Here is a 17041-nt window from a genome sequence, read left to right on the forward strand (position 1 = left end):
ACTTCGGCAAAGGATCCAAGTGAAGCACTTGTCCTTTTATAGTGAATTCCTGATGCGACAATCATTTGAATCTGGAAGTATCCGTTGAATTCAAACGGCTCCTTGCGTCATTCACTAGTCAGCATACAGATATAGCAGGCCAATCTTGTCATCTGAAATTAGCAGGCGTCAGGCTTGTCTTTTTCCGTCAGGTTCGTCTTCTAGCGCCAGTTTCGTCTTTTAACCAACGGCCAGTTGACCCATGCATCTCGAAACTGTCTCCGTGCGTAATTCCAAAGCTTCTGTATTGGTGCAGACAGTTGTCGGATCTTGTCTTTTTGCAAACAGATCATTCACGCTGTCCAGACGGGCACTCAGCTTGACTTCATTGATGTTGCCTTTGTTCTTTGTCTCTGACGAGGCTGAGTCATATTCTACTCAGCTTCTTCAGTCAGCTTCGTCTTCAAGCGTTTGTTCTGAAGAAGACTTTTCTTCTATTGTGCTGAGTTGTGTTCCACTCAGCTTCTTTAGTCAGCTTCATCTTCAAGCGTTTGTTCTGAAGATGACTTTTCTTCTATTATGCTGAGTCCTTTTCTACTCAGCTTCTGTGCCTCATGCTGACTTCATTCTGTCGTACTTTTTATTTCTGTTTACTTAAAATTATACTCAACATTGAACAAACACATTAGTACAATTAAACCAAAGCACTTAAATTTAATTGCCCCTTAATCATGGATTAACTTAAATAATTTTGTCAAATCAAAATCATGTGGAAAGGTGTTTCAACAAATCTCCATCCTCCATCACAATTAATTTTAATAGTTCCAAATGGTGGTGCAATCCATTTATCAAACGTATTTTTCTGTTGTGCCGTTGTGATATTTCTGTCTGCTGAAACCGTATAGCCATATCGCTCATTCCATTATTCTACAAAATTTAGTATCTTGCCTCTGATAATTGTTTGCGTAAATCGGACTCCCTCATCAATAAATCGGTTCCTACTATACCAGATCCATCATAACATCACAATAAAAACTTGCTGCTCAGACCTCGACATGTTCTGCAGGAGCTCCACTATCCAATTCTGCATTTCATTGAAGACTATTTTTTCCACTCGATGAGATATGATTTTAGTTTTCCAGATTTCGGTTGCGTTTGGACATTGCAGATAAAATATGCTATTCGTCCTCAAGACAATATACACAAGCTAGACACGAAGTATCAAGATTGATATCTCGTTGTTGCAGATTACTCAAACATGGCAAAACCCGATTCTCTACTTGTTCTCGATAGCAAGATGGAAAAATTGACTAACCACGTCTCTACCCTCAAATCCAGCCTTCCTCAATTGATCTCTATAATTATACACATGTTTTATAGTTGGGTTGTTTGCTGGATTCTTTTCATGAAGTACCGTCAAAATAGAACACGACTTTGCTTGAACCGAACTCATGTCACACACAATTTTTTTGGATGCGGGACTGAGTCCGCTTATCTGTCGATATACCTCTGGCAGCCAACGCATGGTTGTGCATACCCTTAATCCCTTCTGAAATCAAGATTCCTCAACCGGTATACCCTTACAAGTGAATTTACATTTGTACGCTTTAGTCTTATTTTTCCTTCTTAAAGCCCCATCCAAACTTTTCAAAACTCCTTTATACCGTTCACCACGTGAACATCTCAAAATATTCCGTTTTCCTCCGTGGTTGTGTGAAGAAATAATCAGCTTGAAACCATGTTGAATTGCAACTTTTTTGCCCACTCAATAGCTTCGGAATTTGTCTAGAAAATTATGCCCGTAATGAAAACGGCTACTGTAATCGATCTCGTCACCAACCCAATCTTTTAATGACACCTGAAAATAAATGATATTCATAAAAATGGTCAAAAATTCAGTTCAAACGCATTAAAAACAAAAATATAGAAGAAAAGTTGGATTTCGGATGAAAATAAAGGGCGCGGATGAACTTCCCACCTCCATCTGCCCTTTGGGCAGGCAGATGAATATCCCACATGCCCAAAGGACAGGCAAGATTTTCTCCCGCCCAGGAAAATTTCGAATATATAATCTTTTTTTAAATTCATCGATTTACGGAGTTCTCAGGTCAATTTTTTACCTTGTCTTCGAAATCTTCCATCTCCAGAGTTTTCGGGTCGATTTTTTACCTCGTCTTTGAAATCCCATTTCTGGAGTTCTCGGGTCGATTTTTTTACCCCGTCTTCGAAATCGTCCATTTCCGGAGTTCTCGGGTCCATTTTTTTTAGAATTTCATTTTTGCTCGGGAGAGAGAAATAATTTTCTGCTTTTAGTCAAAAATAATGAGAAGGGCGAAATTGTCAAAAAAGAGGCGGTGATCAGTAAAAAAAGACAATGAATAGTAACATCCTAATTTATTCTAAACTATAAGTATAGTTGGTAAATGCAGTTATTTGTTAAAAATGACTTGTGCCTCTTTTATAAGACTGCAAAAAGATGGACCTTTTTTTTTAATAGGAGATAAATGCATAAAAAAAAGGGCGGCCTGTTCGCATTACGCGTCCCCGCTGAGCGAGGGTCCGGGAAGGGGTCCCACCACAAGGGTGTATTGGAGGCAAGCCTTCCCTTGCCAATTTAATTGGCAAGAGGCCGCTCCTAAGACTCGTACCCGTGACCTCTGGTCACACGACAACAACGTTTTACCGTTGCGCCAAGGCTCGCCCTCTAGGAGATAAATGCATATGGTTATAAAATTATTAGATATCCAAAACCTTATTATATACTTCTAGTGGTTGTTTGTGATAGTGATATTCAATCTAAGATGCAAAAGAAGATGAAAAAGTCAGTCCAATTTGAAACTAATATAATCTTTCAAGAATGGTTACCAATAAATAAGGCATGCAGAGACTATTCTGCTCACCAATAAATTTTCATTTATCTCCATTCAAATTGTCCAATTCCAAACAATAGACTTAGAGTCTGTTTAGCTGTTTACTGTTTTCTGTTGTGTTTAAGGTTCCTGTTTACTGTTATTGTTTGCTGTTTGTTTTTGGAAAATGCTACTTTTACAAAAAGGAGAGATTCTCTGCTTTTGTAAACAGCTACTTTTCACTGTAAAAGGCAAACAGAAGGTGTCTAATCAAACTCTGTATTTTAAACTGAAAAGACAAGCAGAAAGTGAAAAGTAAGTAAACAAACCCCATCTTAATCACATAATTCTTCCATCTCTTTTCATTAAGTAGTAATTTACATGAAACTAGTCTTCTAATTATATACTTAACAAAAATTTGATTCAAAAAGTATACTCATCTTCATTAATTCCTGATTATGTACAGAAAATAGTATATAATTAAGTAATGGGTAAATTAACATTTTTCCATGGAAAGCACTGGAGCTTAAGACAAGACCCTTCCCACTTATTTTTGCATTCTTCACCATCATCACAGCACTTACAAACAACTCCCAAAGTTGCAAAAATCTTTGAATTCTCTGCAAAAATTACATACTTTTATCAGTATAAGTAACACAATAGAGAAATTTTCAAAAAAAGAAGAGAAAAAGTGATGTTCTTACTTCCAAAATCAGCAGGAGGAAGGAAAGAAAGAGTTCTTGCTTGTGTGATTTTTGATTCCAAAGATGAAGAAACAGTCACTATAATTAGGAGCAACAAAAGATAAGACTTGGTGGAGGTGGAGGAGATATTACTCATCTTTTTTCTAATTTCTGTATTTGGGGATTTTGTATGTTAAGGTTGGTTGGTTATATAAGGATGTTTTTTTAGGTTAATTTAATGTAAGAAAAGGAGGGTTAGATCTAGAAGGGTTGGTTGAATTTTAGTGAAATGATATAAGTAGGCTTCTAGACTAGAGCCGACAAAAGAGCTGTGACACACGTTTTCCCCTTTGGTTACGTTTCTATGGCTATGGTTGGAAACTTCCCACATCTTTCTATTCTATTCTATTCTATCAATATCATAGAGATTATAAAATGGGTTTACTATTTGGCATTTTCTGCCTTTCTTCTACGATATGCATTAAATGTATTTCTGTTTTTTTCTCCATACACTTGATTGTTTTCTGGCCTATTTACAAATGTTTTACACTGTTCAAAACTCAATACACTTTATTATTATTCATAATTAAAATAAAAAATTTAAAATTTAAAATTGTTGAAAACTATATAGTAAATATGAAATTACGTTTTTATAAATCACGTCTAATCTACATATAAATAATTTTAAAACAAAAAAAATCGAAAAATTAGAATTGTTTAAAATATAATTAATTCTTGAAATTTTTTATTTTGAGATATCAACTATTATTTTAAAATGCTAATTGAAATTTAATAGCTTGTAATATTAAAAAAATGTAGAATTTAATGATTTTTATATTATGTTTTAAAATTTAATACACGTAATATTAATTGGGATAAACTTCTGTGGCCATGGAAGTAATTTACCTCATATATTGGTAATAAACCATTTTTAATCCAAATAACAAAACTCCTATTAAACAAGACTCTTACGAAAATCCAGAGGCAAAAAAGCACAAGGATGTTGGAAACCACCCCTACAATGTGGTGCATTCCAACCCATCTCTTTATCTTCATCTTACACATTTAGATCTTGTTTGGTAAATAGATGTTAATTAATAGCTGATTACATTAACTGTAAGTTGATTACCTTTTTTGTTAGCTGATTGTGTAAACTTGTTTGGTAAAACTTAGCTAATTGCTAATAGTTGTTTGGGTAAATGATAAATAAAGACATGATAAAACATTTATTTAGGATTAAAGGGTAATACTTAGGAGTAAAAATATCATTCAAAAGAGATGGAGCAATAAGCAAATTGAAAAGACTTCTAAAATGAGTTTTTTCAAAATTAGTTTTGTGGATCCGATAAACTCTTTAAAACATCTCTTCACCAAACATCATTATTAGATGTTTGACTAGTCAAAACTTTTAAAGTGACTCAAATCTCTAATTTTACCCAAAAAAAAAAAAAAAAAAAAAAAACAGCTCTATACCAAACAAGAGGATATACTAATTACATCCCTAATGGATATGAAGGATTGTGTAGTTTTATTTGTCTGAATAATGTATAAAGTTAGGAATCAAAATGTAGTGCAAAAGTAAATAAAATAAAAAAAATGAATTTGCAGAACAGAATCTATAATATAGAACAACTCAGTCTATCATTAAAAATTTCTAACAACTGATTGACTAACTAAAACCTTGTTCAGCTTCTAGAAAAAAAGAATAAATAATAGTATTTAGCTAAATACAACTTTGTTAGTTCAATTTCATGCAGATTGCCGGCAACTTACATGTTCTAGAATAATATAAGCTACTCTTACACGTGATTCATAATATTCCTTCTACACAATACCAAGTATATTTGGATTTAAAGCACTTTTCAATTTAAAATATATTTCAATTAACACCTTTAATCTAATTTTAAATATATTTTAATTAAAATTATTATTTAAATCTTAATTGTTAAAATTTAGGCTTAAAGCACTATTTGGCCCCCTGATCTATCCAAAATTTTATCATTTGGCCCCTAACCTATTATTTGATCACATTTGGCCACTGATCTATTCCAAATTGGTGAACTTTCACCCAATTTGGATTCAAACTTAACCGAATCATTATCTCATTTATAAATAACGATATTTTGACACTTAAACTTAATAGATTTTAGTTTAGGATTTGTGTTTTCTTTTTTTTCAATCTAATTAATTATTTCCACTTAATGTGGAAAAAAAAATTTAAAAAATATCACGTTTCAAGTTTAAGTATCAAAATATAAGTGCTTATCAATGAGATAACGATTCCATTAAGTATTCATACAAATTGGGTGAAATTTCACCAAATGGGATAGATCAGGGGCCAAATGTGATCAAATAATAGGTCAGGGGCCAAATGACACAATTTTGGATAGGTCAGGGGCCAAATAATGCTTTAAGCCTAAAATTTATGTATAGAGATGATTATTATTTTTATGTAATTTTAACAGTTGTTGGGCTTGGCCCAATATTTAATTTATAAAAAAGCTCATGTCCTTTGTCATATAGAGTGGAAAGTATCTCACATTGTTTTCAAAGCACTTGGTGGGTGTATTTATAAAGGAGGTCCTCACACATTTGAGTGTGTCCCAAAAGGTATCCCACTTTTGTGAAAGGGTGAAGACCTACCTCATGCTTGACCACCACACGCGTGCTTATTATTATTTTTTATTAAATTCGATATTTAATTTTATTTAATTAAATACAGTTTCTGAATTAGTCTTCCATAACGTCTCTTTTTTTAATTGATCGAGTCTCTTCCTGAACCAGTCTTTCCACCTTTCCTGATTTCTCTCCCACCTTCTCCACTAAATCAGAGCTCAACAGCTCTTTTTTTCTGTATAAATAGGTGTGAGACTGTCTTTCCAAAAGACAAAATTACAATTTACTTTCGAAACTGAGCAATCGATATTGAGTGTAGACAGAAACATATTTTTACGGTTGCAATACAAATTCGTACACAGAGGGCTGCTTTATCCTGGAGGCGACCGGAAATTACACTGCTTGCAATTTCCCGGCAGTTCCGCGAACGTCTTAAAGAAAGCGACTTAGTCTGCGACTCTGCCCATTTCTTTTTGTTCGGTTTTTGTTGTTTTATCAGTTCCAGTTCTAACAGTAATCATATAAAACAACAAAAATATAGTTAATTAAAATGAAATCGAAATTCAATAGAACATACTGTCCATTTCTTCAATCACCGTCTCTCAACAAAAATAGCATAATAGAACCCACAAAAATTTATTTCTCAACTTCTCTATTAACACCAAATGTAAAGTAAAAAAAGAAAAATCTTATGATTTGACCAATTTGCAAACACAGTCCCGCAGTTAAAAACATTCAAACATTTATTTGTGGTTTGTGCAAGTTGCATTAAAGGTTTTGAGAATCAATTTTTTAGTATTAGTTAATTTATGTACATACGAAGTAATTTGCAAAATCAGACTTTATAATTTCTCAAAATCCTTCCCCGTTTTGGCTAAATAGCCACGATAATTTTTAACTGAATGTTTGAGTTTCTAAACCGCACAAACCACAGACCGTCTATTTGCAACTTTTTAAATCACGAATCTGCATTTGCAAAAAGGTCAAACCATATGGTTTTTACTTTGTACTTTATTCTAACAATAATACAATTGCTAAATGCTTCATTCTGTACAAATGGTTTCAAAAAGTTTCATCTTTATTTCTTGGTTCTGTAAAAATAATAACTAAATTTTAACTTTTAATTTATAAAAAATAGAGGCATATGACCTCTAAAATGATTGAGTCACCCCCTACTCATAAATTCACAACTCCAACCAATAACTCACTACTTCCCTTAAAGATTGTGAGGCAACATCAATAGTTCATTGATGATATTGTGGATATATACAAGTAGTTAATCCTATACATGAACATATTACTCTATTACCCTCTCACAAGTTGAGCGCAGGTGCCACAAACATTCAACTTGGAACAAAGCAGCTCAAAACGTTCCTTGCAAAGAAGTTTGGTTAGAATAATCTGCAATCTGATCCAATGTTGGAATGTACTCTACCTTCAACAAGTGTTTAGAAACATGATTGCGCATAAAAAAGAAGTCAATTTCTATATGCTTGCTACGGTGATGTAAAATATGATTAATTGTGAGATATGTTGATGATATATTATCACAAAATACCTAAGAGGATGTGGTAGTGCAAAGCCAAGTTCATGTAGATTAATCTGAAGCCACCAGATTCTGAAGCACTAGTGGTAAGAGCATGATATTCAGTCTTAGTAGAAGATGAAGCAATTGAAGTGCATACCCCGTAGTGGATTTTCTATCAAGATTGACTGTCCAATCTGTATTAGTGAAGTCATAAAGAAAAGTAGGATAATCTTTATGAAAAAACATGCCACGACCTTTAGTGTGCTGAAGATAGCAAAAAAATTCTCTTTTCAACTTGCCAATGAGTCATAATCAGACTCTATTAGGTCCCTATGAATACCCACGAGTCATAAACAGACTCTATCAAGTCGATAAAATTTTACTTTCGTCCCATAAGTCATAAGCAGACTCTAGAAAGTCATTGTGACAACCTAAACTCGATAGATATCTCATATCGAGAATCTAATAGTAACCTCAAGGATCTACCATATGCAATTTTAATTAAGGTTAGGAAAAACTAATACGTACCTTTCACCAAGGATTGGAGCAATCCTTTTGAGCGAGATTTGAGGATTTGAAAAATAAAACTCCCTCTACATTGTCATTTGTGGAATAAGAACTAAAGCTTGCTAGGCACATGAATCAAATCAATTTGATTTTTCTTCTTCAAATTAAGAACATAGAGCCTTTCGAGGTTGTGTACACCAAAGCACCGAACCATTCGCTTGATTTGAGTAAAGTTCCGAAGGGGGAGAAGAAGAGTGTAGCGGCACAGAATTTGGCCAACGACTACCATCAAATGCACCAAGAAGTTCGGCATAGCATTGAAGGGAAAAATAGTAAGACCAAAGCCAAGGTTGATGAACACCGGAGAGATGTGCAGTTTGAGGTGGGGGATGAGGTGATGGTGTACTTGGGCAAAGAGCGACTCATGCATGCTACTAGTAGCAAATTGAGGCCGAGGAAGTATGGCCCCTACCGGATCACCAAGAAGATTAGCGCCAATGCCTACCAACTAACCCTTCCTAATTGGCTTGGGAAGATATCTTCTTCTTTTAATGTTCATGACCTTAGCTTGTGGAAGCCGGAGGGAACTGTTGAAACACCTTTCCACATAATTTTGATTTGACAAAATTGTTTAAGTATAATTAAAAACATATTCTAAACACACTAAGTTTAAATGCTTTGATTTATTCTACTAATGTGTTTGTTCAATGTTAAGTTAAATTGTTTATAAGACACAAAGATTAAAAGGCCCAAAGCCCAATACGGAAGTCAAAGCCCAAGTCAAACAGTTTAAGGCAACTCGGCCCGCGTATGTCAAAACGCTGTCGTTATGTACAAAACGCAACTCAGCGGAAGAAGGATCTAGAAGACCTTCGTGGAACAACTTCAGGACGAAGCTGCTGAGTTGATTCAACAAAGAGTACAAGACAGCAGCTGGCTAAGAACAACTTCCAGACAAAGTGTTTCCATTTTGGGTAAAATTCAGACGAGACAGAATGTTGTCTAGTTGACCTTACCATAAATGAAGAGACATTCTGCCGAGCTGATCAAAAGCTGACCGAGGACAGAAGATACTCAAATCTGATTGGTCGAGAGCTCTGAGAAAGTCAGGATGACAACGACGGGAAGCCGTTTCCCTCCAACGGTTATTTCGAAATTCGAAATGACCGATGCCTCAGACGTCTCTATAAATAGAGCACTTCAGTTGCTTCATTCCACACAGAACATGATCAAGCCATTACGCTGACCAAATCTCTACGCAAAGTTCTGCAAGAAAAAGCAAAGCAATCTTACACTAAATTTCATATCTTTTGTGTAAAAGTCTAGAGTGATTATTCAATCATCTAAGCTGTCTTAGCAATCATTGTTTAGGACAAACACTTATCATTTCTAGAGATTAGAAAGGAGAGGCTGAGTACTCGGTTATAGTACTCAGCGGGAGATTAGGATTGAGTAGAGATATAGAGGAAGGTACTATTGTTATACTCAGTTGCTAAGATTGTAAAAGGTTTGATGCTCCACCGTTAAAGAGCTCAGTAGAGAATTCGAAATCTCGGAACGTGTTCCGGGGACAGGACGTAGGCTTGGAGGCCGAACCTGGATAAATCTGCTGAGTCACATATTTCTAACCTTAAACTCCTTTATATATTTATTGCTTGCTTAAACAAAAACTGACCAAGTAAAGAGGTCAAGCTGAGTTGTGCGCATTGAATATCTGAGCTCAGGAATAGACTTTAAGTGCTATCTTCTGACTCAAGTAAAGAAACTGACCTAGTCACCAGCTGACTAAGCTAGTATCTTACTATTCACTCAGTGCCGCTGTTAAAACCTTTTTCTCACGAAAAAGACGTCTGCCCTAACTTAAAATTTTTAAATAGTTCCTAACCCCCCCTTGGAACTATACTTGTAACGTTATAAGGGACCAACAAGTGGTATCAGAGCCTAAAAGCTCACTGTAAAAGGTTTAACAACCTTGAGCTGATCCCCACTATGGGCGAAAACAGTACTCGGTTTCTCCCAGGAAACCAAACAACTCAGATCTAACTATACCTTCTAGAAGAATAGGATGAAAAATTTCATTCAGGCTACAAATATGAGTGTCTGGCTATCCATAGTCCAATGTCCATTTGTACCTGTCGAAGTTGTGGCTGGCCTAACAGTTGTTAAAGCTGAGGCCAAATAGACAGAGGATGATCTCAAGAAGCTACAAAATCATACTTCGACTATAAATATGCTTCACTGTGCGCTCGATGCTACAGAATATAATAAAATCTCAGGTTGTGAGTCAGCACAAGAGATCTGGAAGAAGCTGGAGGTCACCTACGAAGGAACCAATAAAGTAAATGAGTCCAAGGTGAACCAGCAGATGAGACTGTACGAGCTGTTCGAAATGAACAATGATGAGGGAATATCTGATATGAATGCAAGGTTTACCAACATCATCAATAAGCTCAAGAGACTTGGAAAGATCTTCACTGAGGAAGAACAAGTCAAAAAGATACTCAGGAGTCTTCCTAAAGACTGGCAAGCAAAGAAGACCTCTGTTAAGGAAGCTCAGGACTTAACCACCTACAAATATGACGAACTCATCGGTTCGCTGCTGACCCATGAGATATCAATGAAAAACTTCAAGGTGAAGGAAAAGTCTGAAGACAAGAAGCAGAAGTCTCTTGTCATGAAAGCTGACTCCACTGATGGGAGCTCAACAGATGATGAAGAGATGGCTATGTTCACAAGGAAGATGAAAAGGCTGTTCAGGAAGAATGACAAATATTCTAAGAAGCCTTACAGAAAGTTTGATAAGTATAAAGCTGAGTCCAGCGACATCAAATACAAGAAAGACAACTCAAAGCCCATTATATGCTTTGAATGTCATCAAACTGGCCATATCAAGTCAAGCTGCCCCACGCTGAGGAAAGATAAGAAGAACGGCAAAAAGGCAATGGTGGCTACATGGAGCGACAGTGATGAGTCTTCATCAACAGAAGCTGAGGCCACCGAGTCAGCGAAGATATGCTTCATGGATGACGAACTTGCTGAGCCGTGCGTCTCTGAGCATGCTGACCCCTCCATTGCATCTAACGATGAGGAGCAATCAAATGAGGTAATATCACTTTCCCAGCTCAGAAACGAAATGGGTAATGACCTTTGTGACCTCTATACACTTGTCAAAAAGTGTTATAAGAAGATTAGAGCACTCAGCAGGCGTTGTGATGAGGTTGAAGAGGTCAAGCTAAGTGACCTCAGATACCTTCTTCAGGACAACTCAACTTTGCATGATAACATGGAGATCATACATAAGTCTGTCTCTGAAGTCCAATCAGATTCAAAGAAACTGAGAAAGGACGTCACAAATATCCAGAACCAACTAAAGGTTCAAAACAAAAGAAATATTCCTCTGAATGCTCAGTACCGAAGTACTGGCCAGCAGAGATGGAATCCCCAGCGAAATGTCCAGTGTGACTTCTGTGGGAAGAAAGGACATACCACAAAGGTGTGATGGCACGCTCAGCACTGGGGTGCTGACCAGTCAGTGAAAAATCCTAAACGGAAGGTCAGCTGTGACTTCTGTGGAAAGAATGGCCATACAGTCCATGTATGCCGCCATAAAATAAAATATGATGCTTTACCTGTTGAACCTAACAAGCAATGACCCAAAAAGAATTGCGTACCTAAAAGTAACTAGTTACAATGCAGGTAACCTGAGGTGTGCTGAGAAGTCAAAGATGTGGTATATTGACAGCGCATGCTCAAGGCACATAACTGGTGATGAAACTCAGTTCATCACGTTTGAGCGTAAACGAGGAGGAAGTGCAAGTTTTGGAGACAACAAAAAGGGTAAGATAGTAGGGTCAGGAACCATCGGAGGTAATCCTACTATTGAGTCAGTCTCCCTAGTCAGCGGACTCAAATATAACTTACTCAGCGTAGCTCAGCTATATGACAATGGGAGAAAAGTTATATTTGATGCTACTGGATGTAAAATATACGAGGGAAAAACAAATGAGTTAATTTTAACTGCCCCTCGGATTGATAATGTCTTTATGCTAAACTTAGAGAAAAAGTTTTCAAAAACTGTATGCATAGTTTCAAAGGAAGAAAATTCTTGGCTATGGCACAGGAGACTTGGTCATGTAAGCATGGACCTCCTGGCCAAATTAGCAAGAAAGCAATTGGTTGAGGGACTGCCTGAACTTAGATTTGAAAAAGATCAATTATGCCACGCTTGCCAAGCTGGAAAACAAACCAAACAATCTTTTCATAGCAAAAACATTGTCTCAACTAAGCGTCCGTTAGAATTACTACACTTGGATCTCTTCGATCCAGTCCAGCCGATGAGTCTGGGAGGAAGAAGATTTTCCTTGGTCATTATAGATGACTTCTCTCGGTACACTTGGGTCATCTTGCTGAGTAGCAAGGATGAGACCTTTGAGACATTTTCAAATTTGGTTAGAAAACTTGAAAATGACAAAGACCTAAAATTGGCTCACATCCGAAGTGATAATGGTGGAGAATTCAAAAACCAACAGTTTGTTGAATTCTGTGAAGCCAACGGCATTGACCATAACTTTTCTGCTCCTAGGACGCCTCAACAAAATGGGGTTGTTGAAAGGAAGAACAGAACCTTCGTTGAAATAGCCAGGACAATGCTGAGTGAGCATAGGCTTCCAAAGTACTTTTGGGGAGAAGTTGTTAACACAACGTGCTATATTCTTAATAGGGCTCTCGTTAGACCTATACTAAAGAAAACCGCCTACGAACTTTGGAAAGGACGAAGGCCCAACATTGGATACTTTCGTGCCTTTGGCTGTAAATGTTTTATTTTAAACACCAAAGATAGCCTAGATAAGTTTGACTCAAAAGCTGATGAAGCTATCTTTTTAGGCTACTCAACAAACAGCAAAGCATACAGAGTTTTCAATAAACGAACTCAAGTTTTAGAAGAGTCAGTACATGTTGAGTTCGACGAAACTAACCCTGCAGGAAGATATCTGCCGCTGATCGAGGATGATCCACACTCAGTACCCGCTGATCAAGATACAGCCACTGAGTCATTCCCTCAAGGGCTGACCAAAGGTAAAAGTGAACCAAATATTGTTTTCACTGACCAGTCTTCACCTGCAGAGATTGTTGAAACACAGATAGCACAAGACATCAATCTACCCAAAGAGATAAGGATTCCAAGAGGGCACTCAGAGAGTGCAATCCCTGATGCCGCTGAGAATACCCTGATGATAAGAAACCAACTCAGGAGGTACCTCAGCAATGTAGCCTTCGTCTCAGTTCAGGAACCTAAGAACTTCGCTGATGCTGAGGAAGATGAATTCTGGATGAGCGCAATGCAAGAGGAACTTGACAAATTCAGAAGAAACGATGTATGTGAGCTAGTGCCACATCCAAGGAGTCAGAAGACCATTGGAACAAGATGGGTCTTCCGCAACAAGCTGGATGAGCAAGGAAACGTAGTTAGGAATAAAGCAAGGGTTGTAGCTCAGGGCTACAGTTAGCAAGAAGGTATTGACTATGGTGAGACCTTTGCCCCAGTGGCAAGGATAGAGGCTATTAGGATTTTATATGCATATGCATCTTACATGAACTTTAAACTGTTTCAAATGGATGTTAAGAGTGCATTCCTTAATGGAGTTATAAATGAGGAAGTTTATGTTAATCAACCTCCAGGGTTTGAGGATCCTAAATTCCCAAACCACGTTTATAAACTCAAAAAGGCTCTGTACGGCCTCAAGCAAGCACCACGTGCTTGGTATGAGAGGCTGACCAGTTTCCTGTTGACTAGAAACTATGTCAGGGGCAAAGCTGATACAACCTTATTCATTAAGAGAAAGGGTAAAGATACCCTGTTGGCTCAAATATATGTTGATGATATTATTTTCGGTGCTACTAATGAGTCAATGTGCAAGGAATTTAGCAAGCAAATGCAGACTGAGTTTGAAATGTCTATGATGGGAGAACTCAACTTCTTCCTTGGACTTCAAATCAAACAAGGAAAGAATGGCATCTTCATCAGTCAAGCTAAATATGCCAATGAGATATTGAAGAAATATGATCTTGAAAATTGCAAGCCAATATCCACTCCTATGGACACTGACACTGTCCTCTGTGCTGACGAGAATGGTAAGTCGGTAGAGAGCAAATTGTATCGAGGTATGATAGGCTCTCTACTTTACTTAACAGCAAGTAGACCGGACATTCAGTTCTCAATATGCTACTGTGCTAGATATCAATCTAACCCTAAGGAATCTCATTACATAGCTATAAAAAGAATCCTTAGATATTTGCAAAGCTCAGTGAACGCAGGTTTATGGTATCCCAACACTCATGGCTTTACACTCGTTGGATACAATGATGCTGACTATGGTCGAGACAAGTTAGAACGGAAAAGCACCTCTGGAGGATGTCATTTCTTAGGAAGCTGTCTTGTATCCTGGTTCAGCAAGAAGCAGGCGTCAGTAGCCTTGTCTACCACTGAAGTTGAGTACATTGCTGCTGGTCATTGTGTTGCTCAAGTACTATAGATTAAGCAACAGCTTGAAGACTATGGTGTTCAAACAAAGACAATTGAGGTCAAATGCGACAACAAAAGTGCAATTGATCTATCAAAGAACCCAATTCAACACAACAGAATGAAGCATGTCAGCATAAAACATCACTTCATTAGAGACCATGTACTCAAGGGTGAGATAAAGCTGACCTACGTCCCAACAGATGAGCAGCTTGCGGATATCTTCACAAAGCCACTGGCTCGTGAACAGTTCAGCATACTGAGAGAAGCCATTGGTATGTTTAATCCTCTTCAGTAAATTCCTATTATAAAATGAAAATTTATGCTGAGTGAATTACTATGCTGAATGATTTATGCAAATGCATGCTGAGTGATTGTTACGCTGAGTACTTAACGCAAAATACATATCTATACTGAGCAAATATGCACATCGAGTAGTAATCTCAAACTGAGAAATCATCCTTTTATATACTACTGACCACTCAGAATATAAAACGCTTAGTATTCTAAACGCTGAGTGTTAGATCCGTTGAATTAAATGCAAAAGCACGCGAATAGCCACCTAGGATGACGTATGTGCCGAATGTGTCATAAAAGCCAAGATCTTTGTCGGTTGACAATCCCAAGGCAAAACTGACACATGGATTCGATAAGATCCACTCTTCACCGCTATAAATAATGGGTAAATCCCCATTTTTATTTTCTTTACACTTATCGAATTTTCTTTGGCAAAGCATTCTCTCTCTCAAAACTCTCAAAGCTTCCCAATCTGTTTCTGAAACTATGACCATAGTTTCCGTTAACATCTCCGGTGCCGGTCACCCCTAAGACCAGCTCCGATGAACCCTCTAGGCAAACTACTGTGCCTGAAACCACCAAGGTCACTATGCCGAGCAAAGGCAAAGCTGGCCAAGCTACCTCATCTAAAGGAAAGCCGACCAAGGCCAGAACCTATACCAAGGTATTTGAAGACATTAACAAATGGAAAGTAGACTTCTCACGATGGGTTTCTGAGGCCTTCGTAACATCCGAGCAACCCTTCTCCGAATGGATATCGAAGAATGGCTGGACAGAGTTGTTCTCCATTAGAGATCACACATATCCTGACCTAGTAAGGGAGTTCTACCACAATCTCCGAGTTGCTGATGATAACCAGGACTATCTGGTAACTGTGGTAAAGAAAAAAACCATTTTCATAAACCCTACTTATCTCGCTAACTTGGTGAAGTTAAAAAATGAGGGAACAAAACTGAGGTGATCTGGAGATCATGACGGTACTGGGTACGATACCACCTTCTGTAAACCCTATGGCCACTCTGGAGAAGTCTCAAGTACCTCAATGGGTTAGCACCAAAAGATGGCTCACTATCTGCTGACCTACTTCATTTATCCCAAGATCAACTGCACCACCTCAGCGACGAATTTTGAGCAATGCTTCATATGGCATATGCTGATATACAAGCCGATCAACATGCCAGTATTCTTGATTGCTGGCTTCCTAAGAAGCACTGGAACTCTCATGCTGGGATCGCTCATCACCAGAATCCTCTTAGATCATCAAATTGATCTATCTCAGGAAACCAAGGCTAGAGGATCTGAGATTACCACGGCTTCACTGAGGGCTTTGAAGTTCAATCAGCCACTAAAGAAAGGAAAAGCTACTGCTGAACAACAAGCTGAGGAAACAGCTCCAAAGCAAAGCAAAAGGACAAAGGCTCCAGCTGACCGCAAGAGGAAAGTTGTTGGGACTCCTTCAAAGAAGGCTGAGCCTCAGGACAAGAAGCCTAAGTCAGCTGCTGAACCAGGTCAGGAGAGACCTAAGTCAGCTGAGAAAAGGAGCAGGCAAGATGAGCCTGAAATTGAGGAAAGAACAGATGCTGATGAGCAACCTCAAAAGAAGCAGAAGTCTTCTACACTGACTCCTATTGATGCTATCCCTACTGACGTCGTTGTTCCTGGTGATTCTTACTACACACAGTGTCTAGGAACTGTAGCTGAGCATCAAGAAGATGATGTGCTTCTGGATGATCAGTTCATTGCACAAGTTGAGGAAGAGTTAGATGTCGATAGTGAAGAAGATGAAGAAGAAGAAGAAGTAAGCGGTCAGGATCATGCTGAGGACACTGAGGAGACAGCTAGTGAGGTTGGAGCTGAGCCAACTGTTAGACAAGGTGCCGAACAACCTCGCTCGGGCGGACCGGGGGGTGGACACCTCATGGCGACGTAAGCGGTGATTGGCGCCGAAAGCAACTAATGGAATCAAGCTGCTCGGCAGGACCGGAACTCAGAGTATGGAAGAGTCGCCACCCACGAATGGGAAAATGAACACCGATCCCTTGCGGGAGACCGGTGAGGGTTC

The 17041-nt window shown here is 37.9% G+C and overlaps 1 long non-coding RNA gene across 1 annotated transcript; it reads right to left on the reverse strand.

Annotated features, from left to right (window-relative positions):
* Window positions 1-3144: 3144 nt before the first annotated feature.
* On the reverse strand, window positions 3145-3765 carry LOC136206723 (uncharacterized). The gene is made up of 2 exons (XR_010676401.1): window positions 3533-3765; window positions 3145-3448 (listed from the first exon to the last, which is right to left on the reverse strand). It is a non-coding gene; the product is annotated as an uncharacterized lncRNA (long non-coding RNA).
* Between the last annotated feature and the right edge of the window lie 13276 nt (window positions 3766-17041).

This window comes from Euphorbia lathyris, chromosome 9 (genome assembly GCF_963576675.1).
Source record: "Euphorbia lathyris chromosome 9, ddEupLath1.1, whole genome shotgun sequence".
Taxonomy (NCBI): Eukaryota; Viridiplantae; Streptophyta; class Magnoliopsida; order Malpighiales; family Euphorbiaceae; genus Euphorbia; species Euphorbia lathyris.